Here is a 27,725-nt window from a genome sequence, read left to right as displayed (position 1 = left end):
CAGACTGTTTCAGACAGTTTCACCTTCCAACAGGACAACGACACAAAGACAAAGGACTGGCTTCGGTACAAGTTTCTGAATGGCCCAGCCAGAGCCTGGCTTGAACCCCGATCGAACATCCCTGAAGAGACCTGAAAATAGCTGTACAGTGACGCTCCCCATCCAACCTTACAGAGCTTGAGAGGAGAAGAATGAGAAACTTCCCAAATACAGTTGTTGCACGCTTGTAGCGTCATACCCGAGAAGACTCGAGGCTGTAATCGCTGCCAAAGGTGCTCCAACAAAGTACTGAGCAAAGGGTCTGAATATTTATTAAAATAATTATATGTTTTTGGTGTGTGTGTGTGTGTGTGTGTGGGGGGGACAATTTAATAAATTTTAGAATATGTCTGTAATGTAACAAAGTCAAGGGGTCTGAATAATGTCCAAATGCATTGTACCCCTTTGAACCTGCTCTTTTCACATTATCATAAAGCAGTGACATCCCTTTCTCTCTACAGCCATTTGTTTTTGACAGCTACATGTAGGGTCTGAAAGGGGAAGAAGTTTTAATGTCCATTCACCCGCAAACTTGGCCTGAAGTCATTATTCTTGTTCCCTGTTGGTTTCCTACATTCCTCATACATTGTCCCTTGCTTTCAATTCTTTTGCATTACATAAATTTGAAGAGAGCGCTAATTTTCACGACACCTGTGACGCACCACCCAATGCCTCCAAAATGACCTTTTTTGGCCCTAATGAGAGGGCGAGAAGGAAGGGTGAAACTTGATTTAATGTAATGCTGCCTCATCCTGCTTTCTGACAAACAACAAATCACACAAGAATGGCTCTGGTGGTGTGGGTCAGCTCTGGTATGTCTTAGTTATATGTGGCTGTGCTAGTAGAAAACACAGCTTGGCCATTCTAATTGTGGGGCACTGTTAGTTGGTGGAAGTGTTTCTCTTATTAATCCAGTTCTCATGCCTACTTTACATCATATGAATGTGAACAACAGCTCCCTAGCTAAGAGTGTTTGCTGTTCTGTGTGGGAAATAAGGCCTAATGGTTGAGCGATTGGGTCAGAGAAAAAAAGTAATAAAGCATAATTATCACACAACACATCTTTTTTCGAGCTTTTTCACAAATATGACTAGGGCTGGGAATTGCCAGAGTCCTCATGATATGATCTTACCACGATACTATGGTGTTTATACGATATCTATTGCAATTTGATGTTCCAAACATACTGCTCGCCATATATCAGCTGCAGAGAGACGAGAAAGAGCCATGAGAGAAATTAGTTTTAATCAGTCATAGATGTAAAGTGCTAAAAACTAGTTGGCTAACTGGAAGAACTAACTGGAGAACAAGCTATGAAGGAAAAATACTTGGTGCAGGTACAGCCCACTAGTGCAAAAATAATATTCCGATATGTAACTATCAATGTTATCCCCATCACAAAATAATCTCCAGGTACAAGATGCTCTTCAATAACATTGAAACTGGGTTTCTATTTTGGGGAAAAAAATTGTTATTCTAAACTCAGGTATGTATGAATACGAATCTAACTTTGTAAAGAACCAGTGAGAAGGAACACATGTTTTTGTTGATGCAGACATTGAGACATGAGCCTTGCTCTATGGCCTCTTTCCCCTTAGGGCCTAGGGTAGAGGAATGGTTCTAGTACAGCCATGTGGCTTCTCCTCGCTCCCCACATCATTAAAAGAGAATCCCTGAGTCTGAGTCCCAGGAAGCCCCAGTCAGTCTGTTTGCCCATGCACAGACGCCTCAGGATTTACTATGGGAGTAAATTATACAGTCTCTCCTGGGGTTGCACACTATCCAGTTGCCGACACTGTTGCTGGATGACCCCATTTTTCACCCCCTCTAGATAAAGATGTTAGGATGAGAATGGCCAGCCTATTTCATCACAGACCGATAGTTGAGAACAGAATGGGGTAGGCCTAATTTTAGATCCTGGTCTCTGAACATAATTCTGAAAACTAGATATTTGGGTATGGGTAGGCTTACTTTTGTCTCCACTTCAGTCTCTGAAAGAGCTGGAAAGGAAACAACCAGCATCAGCTGAGAAACAAAACGAGTGGATTCTGCATGCAACTCAATGGAGGAGGTGGTTTAGTTTCTTAAATGGTCAACATTGAATTCTTATATACATCTAATGTGAAACAGTAGTGATAATGGTTGCAATGCTTTACATAAAGTGTTGTTTTTGCAGTTGAACTTAGGCTATATCGGCTTAAATATGTGACTTAAGAGGAATGCTGATCCCTTCTTTTCTTCTAGAAATGTTCCCTTATTTGCTCATGTCACTGAAATATGTATTATACAGTATTTTTGTTATATAGCCTAGCCTTCCAACCAAGGTTGGAGAATGTGGTTCTCCACAGAGAATCCCAGAATACTCCACTGATTAGAACTCTTTGTCAATGTCATGTTTTTATCAGGGATTCAGGAAGCCAGTGGACTGAGATCATATGCTGTCAGAACTGGAGGCCAGAGCCCGGAGATTAGGCTACATTCTGACATGGTCTGAGAATTCCCAGTAAGTACCTTTTAATAAGTTAGACACTCCCCCTTGCATGTTTCACATTAATACACACAAGCCAGTCATGACCTAATAGAGGTCCTAAGTTAGGCTTAGACTTCACAACATTGTTTCATTGTTTAGCCTAATGGAGTATGTTTGTATTTTAATCCTGAAAATGTTTTTAATTCAAAACGATAGACCTCTGGAATGGTCTCAGGTGATAGAATCCACACATAATTGAGCAGTTTTCAACAATTCCCACAAGGGGGTGCTCAAATGCTAACTAAACAAAAGAGAGTGTGTGAGAAGCTATGGTAGAAGGGAAAACACTGCTATGATTTCATATTTCTGGTTGGGGGGGAGAATAAATCATTTGCCAAGTTTTGCCAATATTTTTGGCAGTTGCATCCGAAACCAATGCATTTGTATTTTTCTTACTTGTTCTTTATGAACATCAAGTTAACTGAACCAACAAAATAAAAATTCGGATAGAAAAACAGATGTGTTCAGCCCTGAGTATTTTATGGAGAAAGGGACAAAAAAAATATGTATCTGCAAAAGGCATAAACTCAGAGATATACTCATGACTGGCTGTAGGGACTGTGAGCGACTTAAGTGAGAGGAGGGGAGCCCATCCTGGCTGGTGGATAGGATAGCGGGGGTTAAAGTTTTCCACACTCAGATACTGGAGGTGGTCCTCAGGGAACTGTGACCTGTTTACTGCCCCAGGCCTTAAAATGCTGCCTCCAGGCCACTGAGGCCTGAGTGTCCAGGTGCTCTGAAGAAAATGTCACCCAAAGGATGAAGTATGTCAAAGGATAGTTAGTTTTTTTATATGTTGGAAGATGGATTGTGTCTTATTGTGGAATGTCAAACATTAAAAGGCCTGTAGCATAATCAATTAATGCATGTTTCAATTATCAGAGGGAGAGTAAATCACCACCAGAGCCACTTATTTAGAAGATTTGTAAGACCAAAAGTTTTGTTTTGAATCTGCTTATCTATTTAATCCGTCAATAGATGTTTTATGAATAACTAATATATCCCGGTGAAACTCTTATGGTTAAATTGAGCAGGTCAGGGCTTTGGAATGGCTCATCCTTATAAAAGACAACTGCAGCTTTGTTGACTGCTGTGTGGACTGTGGCCTTGACTGTAAATTCCTCTTGAGTTTAGCATGCTTGGCCAGCTCCAGCTCAGAGCACATCTAGACTGTTACTGTTCTTCTGTCTGGACTATCTGAGTGCTGTCCTGTCCTATAGGAGGAGCATCTCGGAAGGGTCTCTTTCCAATCCCTGTTCCACCCCTGTTCCATCCCTGTTCCACCCCTGCCATCCTCTGACAACTGGGCTGGACACCTGCTGTTGGCCTCATTTTTTTTTTACTGCTGCATGAATATGCACCAGTGGCAATCTGGAGCTATCAGCATTCTCAGAAATCTAAGAATGTGCTCTTACTGTATGTGCTGAATGTGCTCTTACTGTAATTTGAAATATAAGAAAAGGCTCTGGTGGGTGCCTCTGTCATTTTCAGTAGCCCCCCCCCCCATTGAAGTTATGTTTAACATCTTCCATCTAGTGGTGACATGGGTAAAACAGACTGGTTGGTTCCACTAAAGGCTTGACTACACTCTTACCATCTATAACGCATCATTGGCTCTTACATTTAGATGAGAGAGAGACGGGCGAATCCAATCCCTGCTCCCACTTGAATCATACACATTGCCTTGTCTAATCTCCCTGTAGAGACGTCAAACTGAAACAGTGCTTGTATTAACCGCTTAGTCATTGCCAGCCCAATGCTGTTGAAGTAAAGGTCATAGAGTAATGTAGAGTTCAGTCTTTTGTGTAGTAGAACTGATTGGAATAACTACTGAAATATCCCTTGGTTATTGGAAATACCAAGAATGAGTAAGATTGCATGACTTCATCTGTCAGATGGGACTGAGATTGGAGTAGTTCAATTGTATATAGGCCTTAGTCAAGTCATCCTGAAGTTCCCCTGTAAGTTCATGACCCTTCAACTTCAAACCAGTGGCTTTGGAGGCAAAGCCTACTCTTAGTGATACTTTGACCTCAGCAAAGTAGCTATCGACTGCATGACAAATACATACAAAGTAAGTTGAACGGAAGTCTTAAGTCTGAGTCATTTCACCATTCTTTGTAGAGGCTCTTGGCCTGTGCTTACAAATGGGTTTGAAGGTAGTGGAACTGGATTGATACATTTATATAACTGATAGTATTATATTCAACTGTCACTCTTTAGAGCTGTTTTCCTCTCCTGTCCTAAATGTGGAAGAATTCCACAGTCCCTTTAACTGCTTTCACATCTACTTGTCTTTAACCTTTAGTTACAGTGTAATGAATCCCTCCATCAAATCTAGTCTGAAGTTTATGATATTCATTTCTAGACGCTGTCCTCATTACTGAGAGCGAGAGAGCACCATCTTGTCACCTCACTAACCCATAAACCTGTCCTAGCTTGACAATCTCTGTATTCAACTTCCCTTAGCATTCACCTGGTACGATGGCATGTGTGTCGTCAGCAGGCATGCCGGTGGATGGGATGGATCCTGGCATCTACCAGGCTGTACATCACACCAGCTCTATCACTGGGCTTTATGGAGCCCATAATTGAAGCCAGGCTGCTGATAGGGCTGCTTCTCTGAATCTCCGCTTAGATGGGAGAAATCGATAGTGCGTGCTGTTCCTTCAAAAGCCACATGTTAAATATTACTGACTTAACCATTACACTCTGTTTTCAGCTATTTGACCTGGGCCCACAAGATAAAGCAGAGAGAACAACGCATGGCTCTGTCTTTCTCATTGCCCGGTTCTGCTATCTCAGTCTGCGGCGCAGCTGTCACTGTTTGCATATTTGATATACTGGGGATGCTGAAAAGGAACAGGTGTTGAGTATTAGTTCCATTATTTTATTTCCCCAAAAATGTGGACTGGAGTCAATAGAGTTGTCAGAGCACATTATTGTAATATATGGCAATCTGACTTTTAAATTGACCATTGCTGCAAACCATCACCCTCCCCTTTTCTCCAGGAAAAAAAGCGGGGGAAATAAATAATGCAGTTCAGGTGGACTGACCTCAAAGAGAGATCAGAAAGATGCAACTTTCTTTGAACCATTTTTTTTAAATGCTTTCAATACGTTTTACATTGATTCCCTGCATGAAATATTCTACCTAAAACTCCGGTAGCAGATATTCTGCTATTTACATTCTTTCAAAGTTTTTGCAAACATCTTGGATATGCAGTAGGTTATTGTTCCAGTATTGAAAAAGCTCTAAACTGATTTGTCATACTGTACTTGTAACATCTTAATAGGGTCATTGACCTCAATGACCTGTGGTCACACACACACACACACACACACACACACACACACACACACCAGCAAACTTTGAAAAGGTGCTCTGTGAGAGCCCATTAGTGAGGAAAGGTCAGGTCCCCATAGGAATCAGTGGAAGCCATGCTGAGTAATGGCGTGCATATGGAATATGTAACTCATTAAAGAGGCCTTCTCAGCACCTTGCATCTGATTTCCAAGTGACTTCAGGATGCAGGGGTTTTGCCTCTTTTTACAAACTTAAAATGAAATGCACTTAAGTTTAGAAGTGATTGTGTTTTGCCTCTATTTTCAGAGGAAGTTTATTTCCTGAGGTTTCAACATTTCACGCTGATGGGTCTATATTTCTTTGTAGTCATATTTTTTAAACATTTTTTTATACTTAGTTTTTATTGAGGAACACAAAGAAAATACAAATAAAGTAAAGTAAAAGAACAAAAAAGATCTGTCAGTTACAGCGCACATCATACTAGTCATATTAGTTACATTGACATCATCTTTGAATTAGACCATTTTCAAGTACGAAACCCATTTTCCCCAGTATTCCTGGCCTCTCTTTTCTTGAGTTCTTAAAGCAAAGGTCATACGCTCACATGGTGTATTTCTTTTACAATGTCTATCCATTGTGTCACTGTGGGAGAGTCTTTTTGTAGCCATTTCCTAGTGAAAGCCTTTTTACTGGCTGCCAGTAGGACCTTCAAGAGGTACTTTTCTCTATTGTGTAAGTCATCAGGTATTTCACCCAAGTACAAAGAAATTAATGTTTGTTCTATGTCAAATCCCATTATTTTTCCAATGTTCGATCTTATTTCTCCCTAGTAAGTTTTGATTGCGGAGCAGGACCAGAAGATATGAGAGTGATCCACCCTTGATAGCCCACATTCTCTCCAACAACGGTGTAGGGAGCCAGCCTGTTTTGAGTTCAGTTTAGGTGTTATGAAGAAATAACATTCTTCCAACAGAATTCTCTACATGACCTGGAGTTGGTGGAGCTATGTTGAGTCTCTAAGATGTTCTATCATGTTTCATCAGTTATTTCAATGTCAAGTTCCTCCTCCCATTTCTTTTTAATATAGTTTGTAGAATATTTCTTTGAGGATTGAATACCCAAGTAAGATTTGAAGTAGTTTTTTTGTTACTCCCCAAGTTGTATGCGTTACTGAATACTTGGATTCATTTGAGGTGCTCGAGGGTCAGTCACTTTTATCTCCCTTAAGAAATAGTGTCGGACTTGTAGGTATCTGTAAAAATCTTGTTTATCCAAGCCATGTTTTTTTACTTTGGTCCTGGAAGTTATCTAGGTTCCCATTCCTTATAATTGTACTGAATGATGTGATGCCTTTCTGCGTACATTGTTTAAATCTGCTATCCTGAATTGCAGGACTGAGCTGGGGTCGTATGCGGGCCAACTCAGCAGTTTGACCGCTCTGTCTAAATTATTTTGCTTAACTACACTAAATCATGTCTTAAGAACAAAATGAATCCATTGATTTTGTCTATTGTATATTTCTATTACCATGTCCTTGTTACCCATACAGTCAGTTTTGTGAATCTCTGTCAAAGTAGTCTCCATGTCTTTCCATTTGGATTCATATTGTGAATTGCACAAACACACCAGAGGTCTCAATTGGAGATCACAAAATCATCTTTTAGGTTTGGTAAGGCCATACCCCCACAGTTGTTTGGTAATTGTAATGTTGTATATGTAGTTCTTGGTCTCTTACTGTTCCAGATAAACCTTGATATCCGTTTATCCCATTCCCTAAACTGTTTAGGCGGGATTTCTATGGGCAGGAACAAATACAGTAACCTTGGCAGGATGTTCATTTTGCTTGTTTCAATTATACTACTAAGATCTAAGGGAAGTGAATTCCACCTGTCTAGGTAATCATATACTTTCTTGTTGATGTGATCGTAATACACGTCATAAAGTTTGAGTGTATCTTTTGGTAAATTTACTCCCAGATATTTAATGGATGAGGAGGTCCAGGTGAAGTTATACCTATTCTTCAGCTCTTCCTGTGGGGTATAATTATATACTAGGGCTTGGGTCTTGTGTACGTTAAGCACATACCCTGAATATGTTCCAAATGTTTGTAAAACATCCATCAATCTAGGTACACTTGAGCCTGGGTCTTTAAGGAATAACAGAACGCCATCAGCATACATGCATATCTTATGTTCACTGCCTCTTATTGTTATTCCCTCTAAGGTTGGGTCCTGTCTTATTGCCTGTGCTAATGGTTCGAGGTACAAGGAGAAGAGCGTGGGTGAAAGATTACAGCCTTGTCTTGCCCCTCGCTCTAATTTTATCGTTCATGACAAATGTCCATTTATCTTTATTATAGCAGTCGGACATGAATACAGTGTTTTGATGCACTGTATCACCTCTTTGTTGAAAGAAAATCTTTCCATAACTTGGAATAGGTAATCCCATCCCACTGAATCAAATGCTTTTTCACTTCTTCTCTATAAATCTGGTAAATTTCCTGTTTTACCTTTTGAATCTCTCGTAATATAAGAGGGTCTTTGTATTAACTATGAGATCGTTCTAAGTTTCTTAATGTTTCCTGTAATTTCAGCGGTTTTTGTGCTTTAATCTTTTTCTTGAGAGATGTGGCTATGATCTTTCCTCTAATAACTGCCTTAGCTGCATCCCACAATGTAGCAGGAGATACTTCCCCGTTATCATTATTCTCCAGATAGATGTTCAATTCTGTCTTTATTGATTCCTTGAATGCTGGATCATTCAGCATGCTTGTATTAAGTCTCCATATATCAAATCAAATGTATTTATATAGCCCTTCTTATATCTGCTGATATCTCAAAGTGCTGTACAGAAACACAGCCTAAAACCCCAAACAGCAAGCAATGCAAGTGTAGAAGCATGGTGGCTAGGAAAAACTCCCTAGAAAGGCCAAAATCTAGGAAGAAACCTAGAGAGGAACCAGACTATGAGGGGTGGCCAGTCCTCTTCTGGCTGTGCCGGGTGGAGATTATAACAGAACATGGCCAAGATGTTCAAATGTTCATAAATGACCAGCATGGTCAAGTAATAATAATCACAGCGAGGGTGCAACAGGTCAGCACCTCAGGAGCAAATGTCAGTTGGCTTTTCATAGCCGATCATTGAGAGTATCTCTACCGCTCCTGCTGTCTCTAGAGAGTTTAAAACAGCAGGTCTGGGACAGGTGGCACCTCCGGTGAACATGTCAGGGTTCCATAGCCGCAGGCAGAACAGTTGAAACTGGAGCAGCAGCACGGCCAGGTGGACTGGGGACAGCAAGAAGTCGTCATGCCAGGTAGTCATGAGGCATGGTCCTAGGGCTCAGGTCCTCTGAGAGAGAGAGAGAAAGAGAGAATTCGAGGGAGCATACTTAAATTGACATAGGACACTGGATAAGACAGGAGAAATACTCCAGATCTAACAGACTGACCCTAGCCCCTGACACATAAACTACTGCATTATAAATACTGGAGGCTGAGACAGGAGGGGTCAGGAGACACTGTGGCCCCATCCGATGATACCCCCGGACAGGGCCAAACAGGCCTATAACCCCACCCACTTTGCCAAAGCACAGACCCCACACCAATAGAGAGATTTCTTCAACCATCAACTTACCATCCTGAGACAAGGCCGAATATAGCCCACAAAGATCTCCGCCACGGCACAACCCAAGGGGGGGCGCCAACCCAGACAGGAAGACCATGTCAGTGACTCAACCCACTCAAGTGACACACCCCTCCTAGGGACGGCATGGAAGAGCACCAGTAAGCCAGTGACTCAGCCCCTGTAATAGGGTTAGAGGCAGAGAATCCCAGTGGAGAGAGGGGAACTGGCCAGGCAGAGACAGCAAGGGCGGTTCGTTGCTCCAGTGCCTTTCCATTCACCTTCACACCCCTGGGACAAACTACACTCAATCATAGGACCTACTGAAGAGATGAGTCTTCAATATCGACTTAAAGGTCGAGACCAAGTCTGCGTCTCTCACATGGGTAGGCAGACCATTCCATAAAAATTTAGCTCTGTAGGAGGAAGCCCTGCCTCCAGCTGTTTGCAAACTACTTTCCAAATTGGAAAGATCGGTAGGAGCAAGCCCATGTAATGCTTTGTAGGTTAGCAGTAAAACCTTGAAATCAGCCCTTGCACTGAAGCCAGTGTAGGGAGGCTAGCACTGGAGTAATATGATCAAATGTTTGGGTTCTAGTCAGGATTCTAGCAGCCGTATTAGGCACTAACTAAAGTTTATTTAGTGCTTTATCCGGGTAGCTGGAAAGTAGAGAATTGCAGTAGTCTACTCGAAAAAGTGACAAAAGCATGGATACATTTTTCTGCATCATTTTTGGGCTGAACATTTATGATTTTTGCAATGTCACGTAGATGTAAAAAAGCTGTCCTTGAAACAGTCTTGATATGTTCGTCGAAAGAGAGATCAGGGTCCAGAGTAACGCCGAGGTCCTTCACAGTTTTCTTTGAGACGATATAGTATTTATTGGTTTGCTATCAAGGTGTAGAGTTAGGTAAACTCCATTATGACCTGATAAGTCGCTCTGCCCGATCCTACAATCCTTAAGCTGTGTCTATCTGCATTGTACATGAAAAAGTAGTCTAAACCTAGAGTATTCAGTGTGGCGGGATGAGTAAAAAGTATAATCCGTATCTGTCATGTGGGTGTCACGCCATACATCAAGCAGTCCTAAATCCTGCAATATCCTATTCATATTTTTAGCAACTAGACTCATTTTCCTATTTTGATTTGTGTTGTCAAATTTAGAGTTTAAAATCGTGTTAAAATCTCCTCCACAGATAAGAGTGCCAGAGGTTTCTGTGGCAATTAAATCAAACACCTTCCTGTAGAAGACCATGTCACTCCCCGGGGATGCGTATACATTAAATAATATAACTTCCTGGTTATCCAGTTTATATTTAACAAGTATCAATCTACCCTCCTTGTCTTTAATTTCTACATAAACTCGAAATTAACTGAATTTGGGATCAAGATTGCAACTCCCCTTCTTCCCATTTTGTAAGAAGAAAAAAAAGTGTTCCCATATCCCATTTTCTTGAGTTTCTCGTGTTCAGGTGTGGATAAGTGCGTTTCCTGCCAGAATAGTATGTCACCGCCCTCCCGTTTCATCTTTGCTATTACCTTACTTCTCTTGATGTCACTCCCCAGTCCGTTTACATTGAGACTTATGACCTTATATTCCCCATGATGCATCAATATAAATAAAAACCCTGTGCACTATATCTGCCTGCTTAACATGAGCCTAAAAATGAACAAAAAAAAACAAGAACGATAATAAAGCAAACCAAAGTGGGGAAAAACTTTGGTATTTGGACTCCCATGTCAGAGGACTGTCTCTTGCCTCTGGGGTTTGAGGGGATGAGTCTGTCTGCAGGATAGGCCCCTCACTCAGATATGAAAATGTGTGACGTAGTCAGTCACAAACAAGACCTGTTGGAACCTAAAATAATAAGGGCGCCTATTCAATAAACTTGAGGTTGATCGGTCAGTAGGTTGGGTTCAAAAACCTGCCCTGAGGCTGAGAGCCCTCCATCCTCCTCCCCTTGCGGGAAGCATGTTTGGAAGAGGTGTTTGGTGACAGGGTCAAGGATGCATTTTCTGATTACTGTCGCTGGTTTCTCTGCCAAAACAGTTGGGTCTATGTGGGTATATGGAGGACGCTAGAGAGCCTGCTGGCCCCAGCAGCTAAAGCATGGAGACATATGCCCAAAGTCTGTTCTCACTCCCTGTGTGCCGGAGTCAAACGGCAGCATCACATGCAGACTTTCAAAATAGCAATTAGCTTGAGTATAGATCATCATGAGATGGCCTCAGTTTGGTGAAACTAATGATGAAGTTACATAGGCTTTTTCAAATCATTTCATTAATATATCATCTGGTAGTCCCAAAATGGCGGAACTCTCAATGAATATCCAACTATTTTTGGTTTTTAAGATATTTTCTGAAAATGTCTGTTCCCAGCAGTGGAATTTCAATGGAATTTCTGCACTATACCTGCGTTGTTTGACTGAACCCTCATTCGTTGGTTCTTTTTGGCATCCGGGCTGCCCGAGTAATACCATGGAGACCAATTAGAATATGCCTAGTGATATAATTCAGAAACTGTGTTGATGGAAACATGGTCCTAATGATCATGTCAGAGACCCAACCAAAGCAGAGGCCTCTTCTGCTGTTGCTCTTATCGTGGCCAGACGGGGCCCTAACCTGTTTGCCCTCTCCATTGCTGATTCATAGCCTGAAACTTCTCTTTCATAACCAGGCTCCTATCATTCATCACGTCTGAGCTGAAGCCTTTAAGAAAAATGTCAGTGCTTTAGTCCTCTACGTTTTCTACTGAAAGGTGTCCAAGAGTCTGAACTCTTAATTCAATAAGAGTTAAATTGAAAAAAATTGCAAATGTAAGCCGTATTCGCTGGCCAGAACCTAGGAGTGGGATTTTATTCCCCCTCGCTCTCTGTGCTGTAAATCTTCCCAGAGTTCCATGTTCTTGGCTCCAAACAATTAAGAAACTGTTCATTAGACTGACACAAACCAGAGAGAACCATGAGGGTGGGAAGTGGCTCTCTGTACGCAAGAGTCTTGGACGGGGCCCAAAGTCCCCCTGAGGGCCTGCTGATTTGGTCACCATACAGAAGGTGGGACTGGGATGGGAAGGCTTTGGGTTCAACTTAATCCATTTATTTTGTTTCAGTCAACAGAGACCTTTGTAAAGTCTGAGCCTTTCCATACATTGAGTTAAAAGGCACAGCGACTGCCAAACAAATGATTTAGCTTGCGTTCCATCCCCTCAGAGGAATACTGGTTTTGATTGCAGTAGCCAATATTTTCGTTGAACTGAAGTATTTAATTTAATTGTGGTTTGAAACTGTGTGTTTCATTTCACTACTGTGAGCTGACTGTTTGGTAGAGTTTGATTGATAGACAACCAGAAATGTTTATATATCAACCAATGGAATTCAAATATTTTTGGATGTGTTTTAGCGATTGATTAAAAAGCACATTCAGCAGACAGGTTCCAATAAAAGGCAACATATGATGGGGAAATGGTAGCCCGTAAGGGTAACAGTCAAAACTTCAAAGGTCTTCTCTCTTTTTTTAGTACTGCGTTAAACTGATGCTGATTTTGTTTTGGATTCCTGGTGGAACGGCAGCTCAGCCTCGCTCAGTAAAGTGGATGACATGACGTTGCCCAGCTCCCGGCTTTGGGGTTATTTTTTTCGTTAAAGAGGGAGCTCTGGTTAAGCCACAGTCAGGGCCTTGTGTCAGTGTTTACTAAATGGGATTCTCTGGAGCACTGGCAGCTCTTCAATCCCCATTATATGCTCTGTCTGGACCCTGATTGTGTTGTGGAGGAGCTGCTTGCTTTCTCCCAGCCCTGAGCTCCAGAGATGGCCAGGTCGTTACTGGAAAAAAATAATGTGTTCTCAATGGGGTACCCTGTTAAATGAAGGCAATATTAATCTCATTCCTCCTACTACTCCTCTTCCTCCTTCAGATATCAGAGTTTGGAGTGAACAGTAAAGGGAAATAGTAGTTTAATGGAAATCTGATAGGATGATGCCTTTTGGCCTTGACTTTAGATTGACTTTATTTCCTCTCTTTCTCTCCTCAGTCCACCCATGTCTACGTAAGTGATAACAGGGAAGAACGGCTGATTTCCTCATTGGTGAGGGTAAACGCTGACGGACTGTTCCCTGTTGGTGCCCTTGACGTGGGCTCCTCTAGGTTATCACACCCCGCCTTTGGCACTGCATCTGTTCTCATTAGACTGTTGTGGAACCTTGTAGCCATCTGCAGCGGTTCCTACAGCCGGCCAGACCACCCTCTTTTTCTCTGTGGACCTGGCGTGCTACCAAGCGTTAGAACGGGAGACTGGCCTTTGTGATTTGTCTGCTTGTACCCAGGCCTGAGTTATGCCATCCCTCCTGTACTGTAAACACAGGGATTGGATGGACCCCTGGAGACCAACTGGATCACCTCTTCTTTTATTACCTCACAGCGAATCCACTGGTTGCCATTAGCTTGGAAATATGTGCTTCATCTCCAGGGTCAATCACATTCTTATTCATGGAAGTTGTGACTTTTTCATTGATCATCCAGTTGAATGATGGAGTAGGCCTATGTGTTCAAATAATTTTAGTTTAACTTTGTTTTTAGAGCTCACTTCTTCAAGTAATATTTTCCTATTTTACTCTGTCATTTTTGTTAATATAGAGCAGGTCATTTTGTTTGACAAGAAACTTCTCAAAGGTCACTGGTCACCAATCGCTGGTTAATCAATTCAAAACCCTTCTGGTTCATTTTATCTATTGTTTTGAGTGTGGAAACATGAGCTTCCTGTTATTTTTGGAGAGAAAAAATCTAAGAATATTCTAAAACGTGTCTCCCCATTTTTACTATGGTGGCTTCAAACAATGGGTGTTATTTTCATAATCATGCTTTGAATTTCATCCCCCAGGGTTGCCTCTTTCCGTCCCTCTCTCCATCCAGAAACAGAACCAGCTTTGTTTTTGTAATGATCACTTAAATGACACTTCCAAAGCTCAAGGTCAGAGCGACTTCCCCTTTCGGTTTGATTTAAGTGGCACCTAGCCACGCTACTGTAGCTAATCAAAAGGATTTATGGAGTGCATCACTTTGGCCTGGAATAAGGGGTGTTTGTTGACACCCTCCTCCAGGTGTTTTGGACGTTTTTTACTCACTATTATTGTAGCTGATGGAAGGCAGCTGGGGAGACCTTCCACTTGTTTGGTTTTAAAGGGTTTGGCAGAACGTGCAAACCTCTCCTCCCGCTTATCCGGAAAGTCTGTGTGTAAGCTTCCATAATTACATTGATCTTGAGAGGGTTTTACGACCTGCTGACGCAGTCTATCACATTTCAACATGGCTCTTGTTAACGGCCGCGGTGTTTTGCATATTCCAAGTTCACGTACAACCACGTGTGCTTCTCGTGTTTCCTGGTAATTGGGATTTTTCACATGATCCTGAAGTAGAGGACCAGAAGTAGGGAGGATGGGACAGACAGGCAGCCGAGGGGTGGGCCTCAGAGCATTGCCAAATGGTTCCTCTCCTTGATTGAGTCAGAGAGACTGTCAGGCCAGAGGCGTGGACTACAAAAACCAGATGTTGACTTCCACTCTACATCTCCATAACCCTAAAAACGGATTGCAGTATAGTCCTAGTATTAGAAGCCTCGATAAAACGCTGTTTCGCAGCATTGTGTAGTGTGCTTTTGTGTTTTGTTTTTTCTTTAAATGCAGGATGCCAGGAAGTCATTATTAGGCCCCCTTATCCAAGGAAATGTATCGTGCCCCTGAGTTTCCACCCAATCTCATCTTTTGGTCTGGTTTGATTGAACACAACAGCCTGGGACAAAACCCTCCAAGCGCCCTAAATCTATCTTAGGCACTTATTTGGAATTTATGTGTGATTACTTACCATTAAGTGCCTAATAAGTACCTTAGAAGGGTAACGGGAGGAGGATTTATGTCACAATAGAATGGCCGACAGGGGTACGACGTCTTAGGCCAACTTAAGATGGACGACCACAGTAAATGAAAGTGAGCAGTGAAGGATGGGTTGGATTGAGAACCTTTAGTCAAACACTGCCTCTGGCTGAGCTTCGCAGCCCCCTGAGTCCCTAGAGGCTGCAGGTCATTGTTGTGTTCAAATATCCTGACCTTTAGTAATGAGAAGGCAGGTTAGAGGACGACCTGGAAGCGCTTTGTCTGCATCTCCTGGGAACACAAACACCATCAGTATGCACAGGAACAGCTGCAGGGCGCTCCATGTCAATGAACACGTTGTGACACCTATTTGTAATTTCACTGCAAAGAAATTTGGGAACCCTTTTATGGGAGCCTTGCTGTGTGAGAAAAACAGATAGCTAAATGTATGTGTTGTGGGAGCGGATAACTGGTAAATCAGTCACTCAAATGTTTGATATTAAACTTGAATCGAACAGTACACATAACATAGGCCATGACCTAACATTGGCTTCCTAATAGTACATGTGTCATGGTTTGTTGATTGTTCTGGACGTGGTGGAAAAAATGAACGCTGGGGCGGTTAAGCTGATAAGTCGTTTTCTTTTTGATGAGAGCTCTGGGTTTGGCAGAGATGTAGATTTGTATGCCCTTCCTTCAAAAGTCCTCTTAAAATGATGTTATGTCACCTGATAATGATATAGGCTAGTAGGCATTGTGAGACAAGAATGGGTCCCAGACCCAATATTTGCTTGTCTGGTAACTCTATTCATCTCTTTATCTTTACAGATAATCCATAGGCAACTTTGCTAATAGCTGTTCCGCCCAGTAAAGAATGAAGGTGTGTGTGTGTGTGTGTGTGTGTGTGTGTGTGTGTGTGTGTGTGTGTGTGTGTGTGTGTGTTGGTCTCAAGGTATTTTAGTAGTTCACAGATTCAATACTGGGGATTTAGTTTTAGGGCTGATTTTACTCCAAAGGGTGTCCGCTACTCCCCCTTTTCATCCTGCCATTATTTGATTTGTTTAGAGGATTACTCAGCCTACTTTGGCTTTGGTGTTGCCTCTCCCCACTGTGCTTTCATCACTGCAGATTTCCCATGTTGATATCCCCATGTCATCCGATCCTATTTCTTCCTGTCCTAAAACCTAGTCCCATACCGTGTACAGTGTGAGTTTCAGAAGCAATTTACGTATCTAGCGTGAAATTGAACAGCTGAAATAAGGCGCAGCGCAGAGATGTTTCTTGGCAGCTCTCCAGAAAGGGCTGCGGTTGCTAATCTGCTTTCTGGGCTTTGCTTTTCCCCCTGTCTTTGGTTGTTAAGCACTTTAGGAAAATGCATCTTAAGTGCTCTTTCATGTGTTTCTGTTATACTTATTGAGTTTAGCTTGCATGTAAATTCGCAGCATAGCATGCTCAGAGCAAAAGTCAGCGAATGGAGGGGAGGAAGAGCAGGGCTTCTTGGCATAGATCCTGGGAGATGTTCTCTCAAGGCTGCCTGCCTGGGTTTTTGCTCAGTATAGTTGATCCTATAGCAGAGGTTGCTTTGGCTTTTGGAGTTTTCTTGAAAGAAAAAACATTTGAACTTTGATCCAATACAATTGAGAGAGACGTCCATGTTGAATAGAATAAGACAGTAAGCCAGCAGGAATCCAAATGTCTATGACTCATTACTCAAATGTAAAACAAAAATGGGGAAAAAGATCTTTGAAAGCAAAAAGGGGATTACTTTTTCCTCAATGGTAGTCCGTCTTTTCCACAAAAGCTTTCAGGAGTTGATATAGGCATAGGCCTACCTTTACTCAGTGGTGGAGGAGACCAAATACTGCGGCGTCTTCGAACTAAAAACAAGAAGAGTTTTGGAATCTATTCATGCCATTGGAAACTCCAATGTAAGCCACGTTTATGATTTAGAAGTGAACAGTTTTCTCATGTCATTACTTGTTTTGAACCCCCAACCACCTTCATTCTCCTTCAGCAGACTGGGTGATTTGTTATTTTTCTATATTCTTCTGTCCTCCCGGGGTTTTGTTGCCAAGGCAATGGTTGACAAATGCGGCTTTGGATTTGTGCGGGTATGTATCTGCAAAATGCTTGTGTTAAACACGACCAGAGGATCCGATCAGACCCTGAGGCGCGGGAATAAGGGAGACACACTGGTGTCTGAGGATGCCCTTCACTCAAAGGAAATGAGCCTGTGATAAACAGTCGTTGCCCGAATTCCTCCCCTTGGGTTGTCATCGCAAAAGTAAATACTCTGGGTGATGGTTTTGTTGTCTAAATCAACAGGCTTTCTTGCTCAGCTTAAGAGGATAATTTCCCCGAATTGAGCTCAAATGTAAAGAACACTCGTTTTTTCCGAAACATCCATTTACATCAAACTAAAATGACATCAAACTTCTCAGAAGAGGATTCGTACACAGGACTCAGTGATTCCATGGTTTTGAACTTGCCCAGTGAATTGGAGTGACTCCTTTGGAAATGAGTGCTGACTGTGACTCAAGCCAAGCCTCATTGAAGTAATTGGCTTGCACCATGCTGGGACTGTGCCGTTCAGTGACCAGGCAGGGGGAGATGGAAATAATTTGTGAGCAGGATGTATGTGAATTAATTGGGCCTGTGTTTAGGACTTCATCTAAATTAGTATGGAAGTGTTTTACCCTCAAAGATCTTACAGACACATTTTTGTACCAAAACAGCAGAGACCAAGTTAGTTTTGCCGCAGGAAACAACTGATGTTATACTGGAATTGTAAAGAAAATTTAGCCGACATAGAGCATTGTCTCTCTTACTACCCTTCAAAAATTGTTCAGCAAACTAGTGCATTTGTTGGTACCTTGGCTTGTCTTCTTGTGATGTAATAAATAAAGCCAGATGTTTTCCTTGTCAAATGCTAATGATGTTCCTTTCCCCTCCTAATACAGACCACATGGTCTATGTTGTAAATAGTAACATGCATAGAACATGCAGGCTACATATCTGGGAGACAGAAAAAAGCATGGAATGTAGAAGTGGTTTCCATAAAAAGTCAGGTTGAACAACTTAAAGATGCATTTTGCAGAAATCGCTCCACCATTTCCTAGTTGCTAAAATTCAAATTGTTTGCCTAATTTTAGTTTGTGACAAAACAAGCAAGTATAGTGTAGAGCAGGTATTCCCTGGGGGTACGCACAATGCTGTCTGTCGGGGGCACACCAAATAAAAATGTGATTCACATTTAAAAAAAATAAATAAATTATCTTCACATTTTCAAACAGTCCATTTATGTTTTCCAACGGGGCTATACATTTGGGTGAGGTTTTTTTCTCACCTGAGTAGCCTCGTTTCACTGCCAAAAATGAAACTAAACCATGTTCAGAGAAATAACAATACAATGTCAAAGCCTAGTCAAATAATTAACATCCAATCACATTAACCGTTAATCTCTCGCGGGAATTCCAAACGTAGCTGCTGATCATGTTGGTATCTGTACTGATGGCGCAAAAGCCATGACAGGGAGACATAGTGGAGTGGTAACGAGCGTGCAAGCAGTTGCTCCCGACCCCACTTGGGTACACTGCAGCATCCACCAAGAGGCTCTTGCTGCCAAGGGAATGCCTGACAACTTGAAATACGTTTTGGACACTACAGTGAAAATGGTTAACTTTGTTAAAGCAAGGCCCCTGAACTTTTTTGTATTTTCTGCTCTATGCAATGATATGGGCAGCGACCATGTAACGCTTTTACAACATACAGAAGTGCGCTGGTTATCAAGGGGCAAAGTATGGCACAGTTTTTTGTATTGAGAGACAAGACTGGTGTTTTGCGGGAACTATTTAATGAAGCTGCCAGTTGAGGACTTGTGAGGTGTCTGTTTCTCAAACTAGACACTCTAATGTACTTGTCCTCTTGCTCAGTTGTGCACCGGGGCCTCACACTCCTTTTTCTATTCTGTTTAGAGACTGTTTGCGCTGTTCTGTGAAGGGAGTAGTACACAGCGTTGTACGAGATCTTCATTTTCTTGGCATTTTCTCGCATGGAATAGCCTTAATTTCAGAAGAAAGTTATTTGTTTCTGGCCATTTTGAGCCTATAATCGAACCCACAAATGCTGATGCTCCAGATACTCAACTAGTCTAAAGAAGGACAGTTGTATTGCTTCTTTAATCAGCACAATGGTTTTCAGCTGTGCTAACATAATTGCAAAAGGGTTTTCTAATCATCAATTAGCCTTTTAAAATGATAAAACTTGGATTAGCTAACACAACGTGCCATTTGAACATAGGAGTGATGTTGGCTGATAATGGGCCTATCTAGATATTCCATCAAAAATCAGCTGTTTCCAGCTACAGTAGTCATTTACAACGTTAACAATGTCTACACTGTATTTCTGATCAATTTGATGTTATTTTAATGGACAAAAAAGTGCTTTTTTTTTCAAAAACAAGGACATTTCTAAGTGACCTCAAACTTTTTAACAGTAGTGTAGGTGAGAGTGGATTCTCGGGCCTCACTAGCATGAACACAAAAATAAATGCACAGACTGTGTGTGGAAAATTATTTATGACTGAGACTCTCTCCAATACAAACCAACTGTGCATCCTTTCAAGCACACCCTTCTCATTAACCTCTGGTGATTTTTTAAACAATTTTCGATTAAAAAATAAGGTTTTATATGTAAGATGGTTAAATAAAGAGCAAAATGATAAATTATTATTATTTGTCCTATTATTGGTCCTATAAGAGCTCTTTGTCATTTCCCACGAGCCGGGTTGTGACAAATACTCTCACTCATTCTTATGTTTAATAAATGTATCGTATAGTGTGTGTGTGGCAGGCTTACAATGATGGCAAAAAACAACATTTGAGAGTGCGCTGACCCTGTGCTAGAGAGGGGTACGCAGCTGGAGGTTGAATGTTTGAAGGGGTACGGGACTATGAAAAGTTTGGGAACCACTGGTGTAGAGAATCATTGTACCATCTAAACCACTGTAAAAGACGCAAAAAACGGAACTTGAGAATGGGAAGCATAGAAATAGTGCACATAGCCTTGTTTTAAATGAGAATGACAGATCTATAACACACTTTTCTATGTGAATTTGGTCAGGTTGCCCCAAAAAGTGACATATTGAAGCTAATTGATGTAGAATTGTGGTGAATGTAGACGTAGGCCTATGTCAGAGAGAAGTTCAGGTTTTGAACTGTTAGGTCTACTGTGTGAATTAAGTTGTTTAGAAAATGAGTCAAGTCATTAAGATCTTGAATTTATATTGAAGGAATGTCAAACAATTTGAGGATCTTGAAGACTGCACATTTATGTCCATTATGGTAATGTCCCTGTTACCTAAAGTTTTTACACCAATTTACCCCAAAAAACTAATCTGTCCACATTTCACTTCTTCACTTGCTACAGATCTCTTGATCTTCTTGTGGCTATCTCAGCACACCTTGGTAATTGGTGATGTGGACCACATGTTGGCTTTCAATAGCCCTCTGTTCAGTCAGTGGCACCAGGACCTCTAGCACCAGGACCTCTCTTTCCCAGGCACATAGTTGTTGGCATCATCGTTAAGGGAGGGAGGGGGAGGAATAGCTTCCTCTCCTCCCCCTTCCTCCCTCCAAACCCCTCTTGGTAGAACGTTGGTTGGATGGAAAGCTGGCCAGTGGGCAGGCTGTTTTGAAAGAGGCTCCACAGCCCTGCTGCTGCCAGTGTCTATAATCTTCACGTGACCTCCGTGACCTTATTAACGGGCCGAGAGTGGCAGGACTGCTGTTACCCCTCCTCTTGGGGGTCAAGGTGGTTGAGGCGGGGAGCAGCTATTAGCTTGAGAGCGTCCTGAGGAGAGGCTCTTTTGAAACCCCCAGGAAACATGTCACGTTCTCCTTTCCCTTTCTCCTCCAATTAAAGTGATTTTCCTCACTGGTGGTTTTTCAGGCCTGCGAGTTGGGAGTTGTTTTGAATCAGTATTTTTTGGGATGTTTTGTTGGGAGTTTTCTTTTTCTGTTGAGTAGGTAGGCTGTGTGAGGTCGATTTAAAACGTTTCTATCACAATTCTTTGGAATTGTCGAGGTAGGATGTTTTTTTGTTTGTTGGAAAGGTATTTTATATGGGACTGATGAAGTTCATGCATGCTTTCTGGTTGTTCTTCTTTGTAATGTCTGCTGCATACACTGGCTCAGCTCAGTGTTGGCTTTGTTTGGGGAGCCATAAAACATACTGTGCCATCAAGTTTAAAAAGGAAGAAGTACAGTATATCACCATTGAGAGCCAGTTACTCCATCATGATGAGATTGCCAGAGTGAAACTTCCATTAAGTTTTGCTTAGAGACCCTCACATTTCCCAACGGAAGAAAAAACTGTTCTGTGGGGGTTAATTTGGTATTTTTGTCTCTCTTACAGCTTACCCATTGTGAAGCTCTTTCCAATCTGAATTCATGAACAACATCACTAGGTTGGACAATATCTTTCCCCTGGTAAGGTATTTTACTACATCTTTCTCTTTCCTCTTATACATGAAGCAAAACATTCGCCTTTGCAACACTATGCATGTTTGACTGATAAACAGATACAGGTCGAAATCCTCGGAATCAAGTACATACGCAGTATTTTCTTTCTTGACATTTCAGTTACTTTTAAAAGTGACCAATCCATTAGTTAAAATAAACAAACTTGCATTAACTAATAGTTACCAGTACTTTGTCTTCAAAGAGCTGTTGGATAATAAAGATTCCAACTTTAATGTAATCAGATACTGAGTATGTTTTTCACAGTGAATACACTTTGCTTTCCATTGTACCCTCTCCCCCTTTCCCATTCCTCTCTGTCTGGCGTGCCCAGACAAGCTGTCAGTAAAAGTCAAACAAAGTTTATTTTTTTCCTGCTCTTGCTACAACTGGGTCAGTGAGAAGCACAAGGTGAACATGTTTACCTGCAGCTCATGCAGGCAGCCCTGCTGAACCACTGAACCACCTCCAGAGCCATGTCAAAAAGCCCACAACTGTTACATTTTGCGAGAGGGTTTCCCAAGTTCATGTTGAAGACCAGACTGACCACTTTCCTTCTCTTTGACTGTCGCTTTGATTCATAAAAGTCTATCAGACGAGTAAACAGGTGGGTCTGTATGTTTTTGTGTGCGTGCCAGTGTTGCGTGTTGCGGTCCAATATCTGTGCGTGTATGAAAGGTGGAGAGGAGCAGAATGGAACAGCTGGGTCTGCTATGTGTGCTTGTTTTGAAAATGTCAGAGTCTGGTGTTGATTCAGAGCAAAGCTGCATGCTCTACACCTTTCCTGCACAGCTGCAATGATTCTGCTCTTAATAAGGCCCACTTATGTACCCAAGACAAAGCTGGAGGGAATGGGATGGGGGTTAAGGGGTTGGAGGTGGGGGGTGTACGTAGGTGGGGGTTGCAGTGCAGCTAGCTAAGTAAAAATATGGCTGCTGCCTGCGAGGGAACCTAGCAGCTGTGTTGACCGTCTCGTCTGACTGCGAAGAAAGGCACTGATTATAAAGTGCAACATTCTGGCACGGCCGCAGTCACAGCGAGGAACAGCTTTGATCATTTAGCATTGTAAACTGCTCCATCATCTAAGGCCTCAGGTAATACCCTGGTTTATTAGCTTATGAAGGGGTTGAAATCTTTATCTACAGTACTGGGCCCTCAAGCACTTTTGATGCCAGCGCTGAAGTATCTTTTTCGTAACGAGCTCAGTGTTTTCCTTATATTCAATTAACAGCGGCGGGCCGCCACTGCTAAATCGCTGCCGCCACTCAAAAAAAAGTGTTTTTTCTATGTATTTTATATAATAATTTCTGTGATGGTAAAATGTTTTCAGTGTAAACTTAAATGACTAAAACCAGATGTAAACTATGTAAAAAGTTAAGATAATCTTTGAGAACTAACAATCACCAAAATAGAAACTAGACAGTCAAGGAGAATCTGTAAATTCCCAAAATGTCATGATTTTGTTATAGTGTTTGATTCACTCAGATATCATAAGAATCCAGCATAATCCTTTGCAAAATGTGTAGAATTGCAGAGAATTTGCTTTAAAACAGTGAACTCCAAGGGGAAACACTGGAACTTTTGAGCAGTTTGTTTGTGCCCATTTGTGGCAGCTTGGAAGGAAGATATACTAGGCTGCTTAAAGTTTTTATTATCTGTTGATTTTGATACACAATTGGCAACTATCTCGATGAGCTTGTTGATGAATGTATTGAGAAAGTATGAGATAGTTGCCAATTGTTAGTCGGCAAGATGACTTTGAGTAAATTGAGTCATGTGTGACCTTCATGAAGGGCCTTGGATGTTTCAGACAAATGGAGCCCTGAGGTAAACTGATAGTCTAGATACCAGATGGCCCACAACATGCTGCCAGAGCTGCTCCTCTCTGCTTTGACATGTTCAAACCCACAAAGCATACAACCTCTCTACCCGCTTCATGAATGATTCAACCCTAGCAGGAGATTTTTCACCTAATGCTCAGTCACAGCTTATTTCTGGCAGTGATCCCATCTGTGTTGGACACCTCACCGCTGACTCCAGCATAGGTGGTGTAGTGAGTATATTTGTTCAGTAACGGATGCCCGAACTCTGAAACTCCCGGTCGGTCACTCTGATTGGAGTTTTCTTTTCCCTTATTGGGTTCCTTGCCGTCCTAGAGGTTTCATCAAAGGGCAGATGTAGGCTATTCATAGCTAGGGCAGCACTCTTCCCTATAATTCATTTTGGCTGTTGTTTTGTCTCATCTTTGGCCTATTGTGTTGGCAGTTCTGCTGGTGGTCCCATATAAACAACTCTGAAAGGGGTTCCCCTCTCCCTCTCTCTCTCTCTGTCTGTCTGTCTGTCTGTCTGTCTGTCTGTCTGTCTGTCTGTCTGTCTGTCTGTCTGTCTGTCTGTCTCTATCTGTCTGTCTGTCTGTCTGTCTGTCTGTCTGTCTGTCTGTCTGTCTGTCTGTCACTGTCTCTCTCTGTCTGTCTGTCTGTCACTGTCTCTCTCTGTCTGTCTGTCTGTCTCTCTCTGTCTGTCTGTCAGAGAGCCTGTGCCTCTGGTTTTAATGGGGTAATTGAAGTTAGAAGATGCCTGGTTCTGGTGTTGGGTGCCAGGAAGGACCAGCTCTGTGTCTCTGACCCCTCCAGTACAAAGGGACATTCTCATCCTCCTCTCTGAAAGCTGGGAAAAGTAAATATTTAGCAGGCTGCACAACAATGGCTGGCCCAGAGAGAGAATGAGACTTTCACCAGAACTCATGGCAGAGGGGGGGACAAGTTGGCTATTTCTGGAGGAGGGTTTTTTGGGGGAAGGAATCTCTCAAGCAGAAGTCTCATTTATAGGGCGAGGTTTTCACCAGAACCCACAGCAGCCACGAAGGGGACTTTCTGTCTAAATATATATTTAAGATCTTTCACACTGTTTGAGCGATCAGACATCCTTTCTTTCAGCGCTCTCTCTCCTCTGTTTGGAGAACTCCATTATGGCACATCTTTCTTTCTGCTGTTCTTTTACCCCCCTCTTTGACATTCTAACACTGTCTGTGTCTCTCTGTGTGTGTGTCTCTGTGTGTGTATTTATCTTTTTAAAAAGTAAAGTTACCAGCCTTCCTTTAGACACACTCTGGATTAGAGGTCGACCGATTAATCGGAATTGCCGATTAATTAGGGCCGATTTCAAGTTCTCATAACAATCGGAAATCTGTATTATTTATTTTTTTACAGCTTTATTTAATCTTTATTTAACTAGGCAAGTCAGTTAAGAACACATTCTTATTTTCAATGACTGCCTAGGAACGGTGGGTTAACTGCCTTCAGGGACAGAATGACAGATTTTTACCTTGTCAGCTCGGGGATTCAATCTTGCAACCTTACGGTTAACTAGTCCAACGCTCTAACCACCTGATTACATTGCACTCCACGAGGAGACTACCTGTTACGCGAATGCAGTAAGAAGCCAAGGTAAGTTGCTAGCTAGCATTAAACTTATCTTATAAAAAACAACACATGGTTGATATTACTAGTTTATCTAGCGTGTCCTGCGTTGCATATAATCGATGCGGTGCGTATTTGCGAAAAAGTACTGTCTTGCTCCAATGTGTACCTAACCATAAACATCAATGCCTTTCTTATAATCAATACACAGAAGTATATATTTTTATACCTACATATTTTGCTAAAAGAAATCCAGGTTAGCAGGCAATATTAACCAGGTGAAATTGTGTCACTTCTCTTGCGTTCATTGCACGCCGAGTCAGGGTATATGCAACAGTTTGGGCCGCCTAATTTGCCAGAATTTCACTTAATTATGACATAACATTGAAGGTTGTGCAATGTAACAGGAATATTTATACTTATGGATGCCACCTGTTAGATAAAATACGGAACGGTTCCGTATTTCACTGAACGAATAAATGTCTTGTTTTCGAGATGATAGTTTCCGGATTCTACCATATTCATGACCTAAGGCTCGTATTTCTGTGTGTTATTATGTTATAATTAAGTCTATGATTTGATAGAGCAGTCTGACTGAGCAATGGTAGGCACCAGCAGGCTCGTAAGCATTCATTCAAACAGCACTTTAGTGCGTTTTTGCCAGCAGCTCGTCCCTGTGCTTCAAGCATTGAGCTGTTTATGACTGGTGTAACCGATGTGAAATAGCTAGCTAGTTAGCGGGGTGCGCGCTAATAGCGTGTCAAACATCACTCGCTCTGAGACTTGTGGAGCGATGGGTAACGCTGCTTCGAGGGTGGCTGTTGTCGATGTGTTCCTGGTTCGAGCCCAGGTAGGGGCGAGGTGAAGGACGGAAGCTATACTGTTACACTGGCAATACTAAAGTGCCTATAAGAACATCCAATAGTCAAAGGTATATGAAATGAAAATCGTATACAGAGAAATAATAATATATATAATATTATATATATATATATAATATATTAACTACAACCTAAAACTTCTTACTTAGGAATATTGAAGACTCCTATTAAAAGGAACCACCATCTTTCATATGTTCTCATGTTTTGAGCATTGAGCTTAAACGTTAGCTTTTTTACATGGCACATATTGCACTTTTACTTTCTTATCCAGCACTTTGTTTTTGCATTATTTAAACCAAATTGAACATGTTTCATTTTATTTGAGGCTAAATTGATTTTATTGATGTATTATATTAAGTTAAAATAAGTGTTCATTCAGTATTGTTGTAATTGTCATTATTACAAAAAAAAAAAAATTAAATCGGCCGGTATCGGCTATTTTTGGTCCTCCAATAATCGGTATTGTTATCGGCGTTGGAAAATAATAATCGGTCGACCTCTACTCTGGATGTCCTTTCTCCCCCCCCCCCCCCCTTTCTCCTATGATAGATTAGTTGTTAAGTTGTAAACCCTTGTACACTAGGCCTACATCACAATTAATGCCAACAATGAAAATGGGGGTTACGCTGTCTTTAGGCTTCAGCCGGGTTCCATTGGAAAGGCCTTAAAGCAGGTCTTTGTCTCCCGTGCGCCATCAGTGTGACTGACATGAACAGCCCAGAAGACTGCGGGCGGCGTAGGGCTTAGTGTGCGAAGGTTGTACCCTGGCCAGGAGGAGAGGGAGCAAGCATGGGGCCCTATAATTCAGATCAACACAGTGGTTTACTGTAACTCCTAAATCCTCATAATTTACTGCCATTATTACTCCTCCAAAGGTGTGAAGTTCTTCAACAAAACGCATTGTGCCGGGGTGAATGGGCCTGACCCCTCATTCCAACCGTTTCCACTCCGAGAATCATTACGTTACGGCTTAGCGCTCACTGGCTGCCACTGCAGAGAGAGGTAGAGAAAGCCCAGTCCAGGGTCACTGAGCCTCTCAACACTGGGACAGCTTACTTCTACCACTGACACATAGTGGGGGGAAAGTAGAAGGGACATTTTGCCATGGTGTAGATGGCAGTAAAAAGAAACTCTAGCAACAATTAAGAACACCCCCGCACCCCACCCCCACAGGGATGTTGGCCCATGTTGACTGCAAAGCTTCCCACAGTTGTGTTAAGTTGGCTGGATGTCCTTTGGGTGGTGGACCATTCTTGATACACACAGGGAATCTGTTGAGCATGAAAAACCCTGCAGCGTTGTAGTTCTTGACACAAACCAGGGCGCCTGGCACCTACCACCATAACCCCGTTCAATCTTTTGTCTTGCCCATTCACCCTCTGAATGGCACTCATACATAATCCATTTCTCAAGGCTTAAAAAATCTTCTTTAAACTGTCTCCTCCATTCCGATTACACTGATTGAAGTGGATTTAACAAGTGACATCAATAAGAGATCATAGCTTTCACCTGGATTCACCTGGTCAGTCTATGTCGTGGAAAGAG

At 42.0% G+C, this 27,725-nt stretch overlaps 1 protein-coding gene across 1 annotated transcript in view; it reads left to right on the top strand.

The window, feature by feature from the left end:
- The first annotated feature begins 2,444 nt into the window (after positions 1-2,444).
- LOC139407179 (protein dispatched homolog 1-like) overlaps positions 2,445-27,725 on the top strand; it is a 64,190-nt gene continuing 38,909 nt past the window's right edge. Inside the window, exons 1-2 of the mRNA XM_071150714.1 lie at positions 2,445-2,542; positions 21,777-21,850. The gene's annotated coding sequence lies outside the window, so the exon portion shown is untranslated. The remainder of the gene's footprint in view (positions 2,543-21,776; positions 21,851-27,725) is intronic.

This window comes from Oncorhynchus clarkii, chromosome 4, assembly GCF_045791955.1.
Source record: "Oncorhynchus clarkii lewisi isolate Uvic-CL-2024 chromosome 4, UVic_Ocla_1.0, whole genome shotgun sequence".
NCBI lineage: Eukaryota > Metazoa > Chordata > Actinopteri > Salmoniformes > Salmonidae > Oncorhynchus > Oncorhynchus clarkii.
The sequence above is the reverse complement of the archived record's forward strand: the minus strand, read 5'-3'. Positions and strand labels throughout refer to the sequence as shown.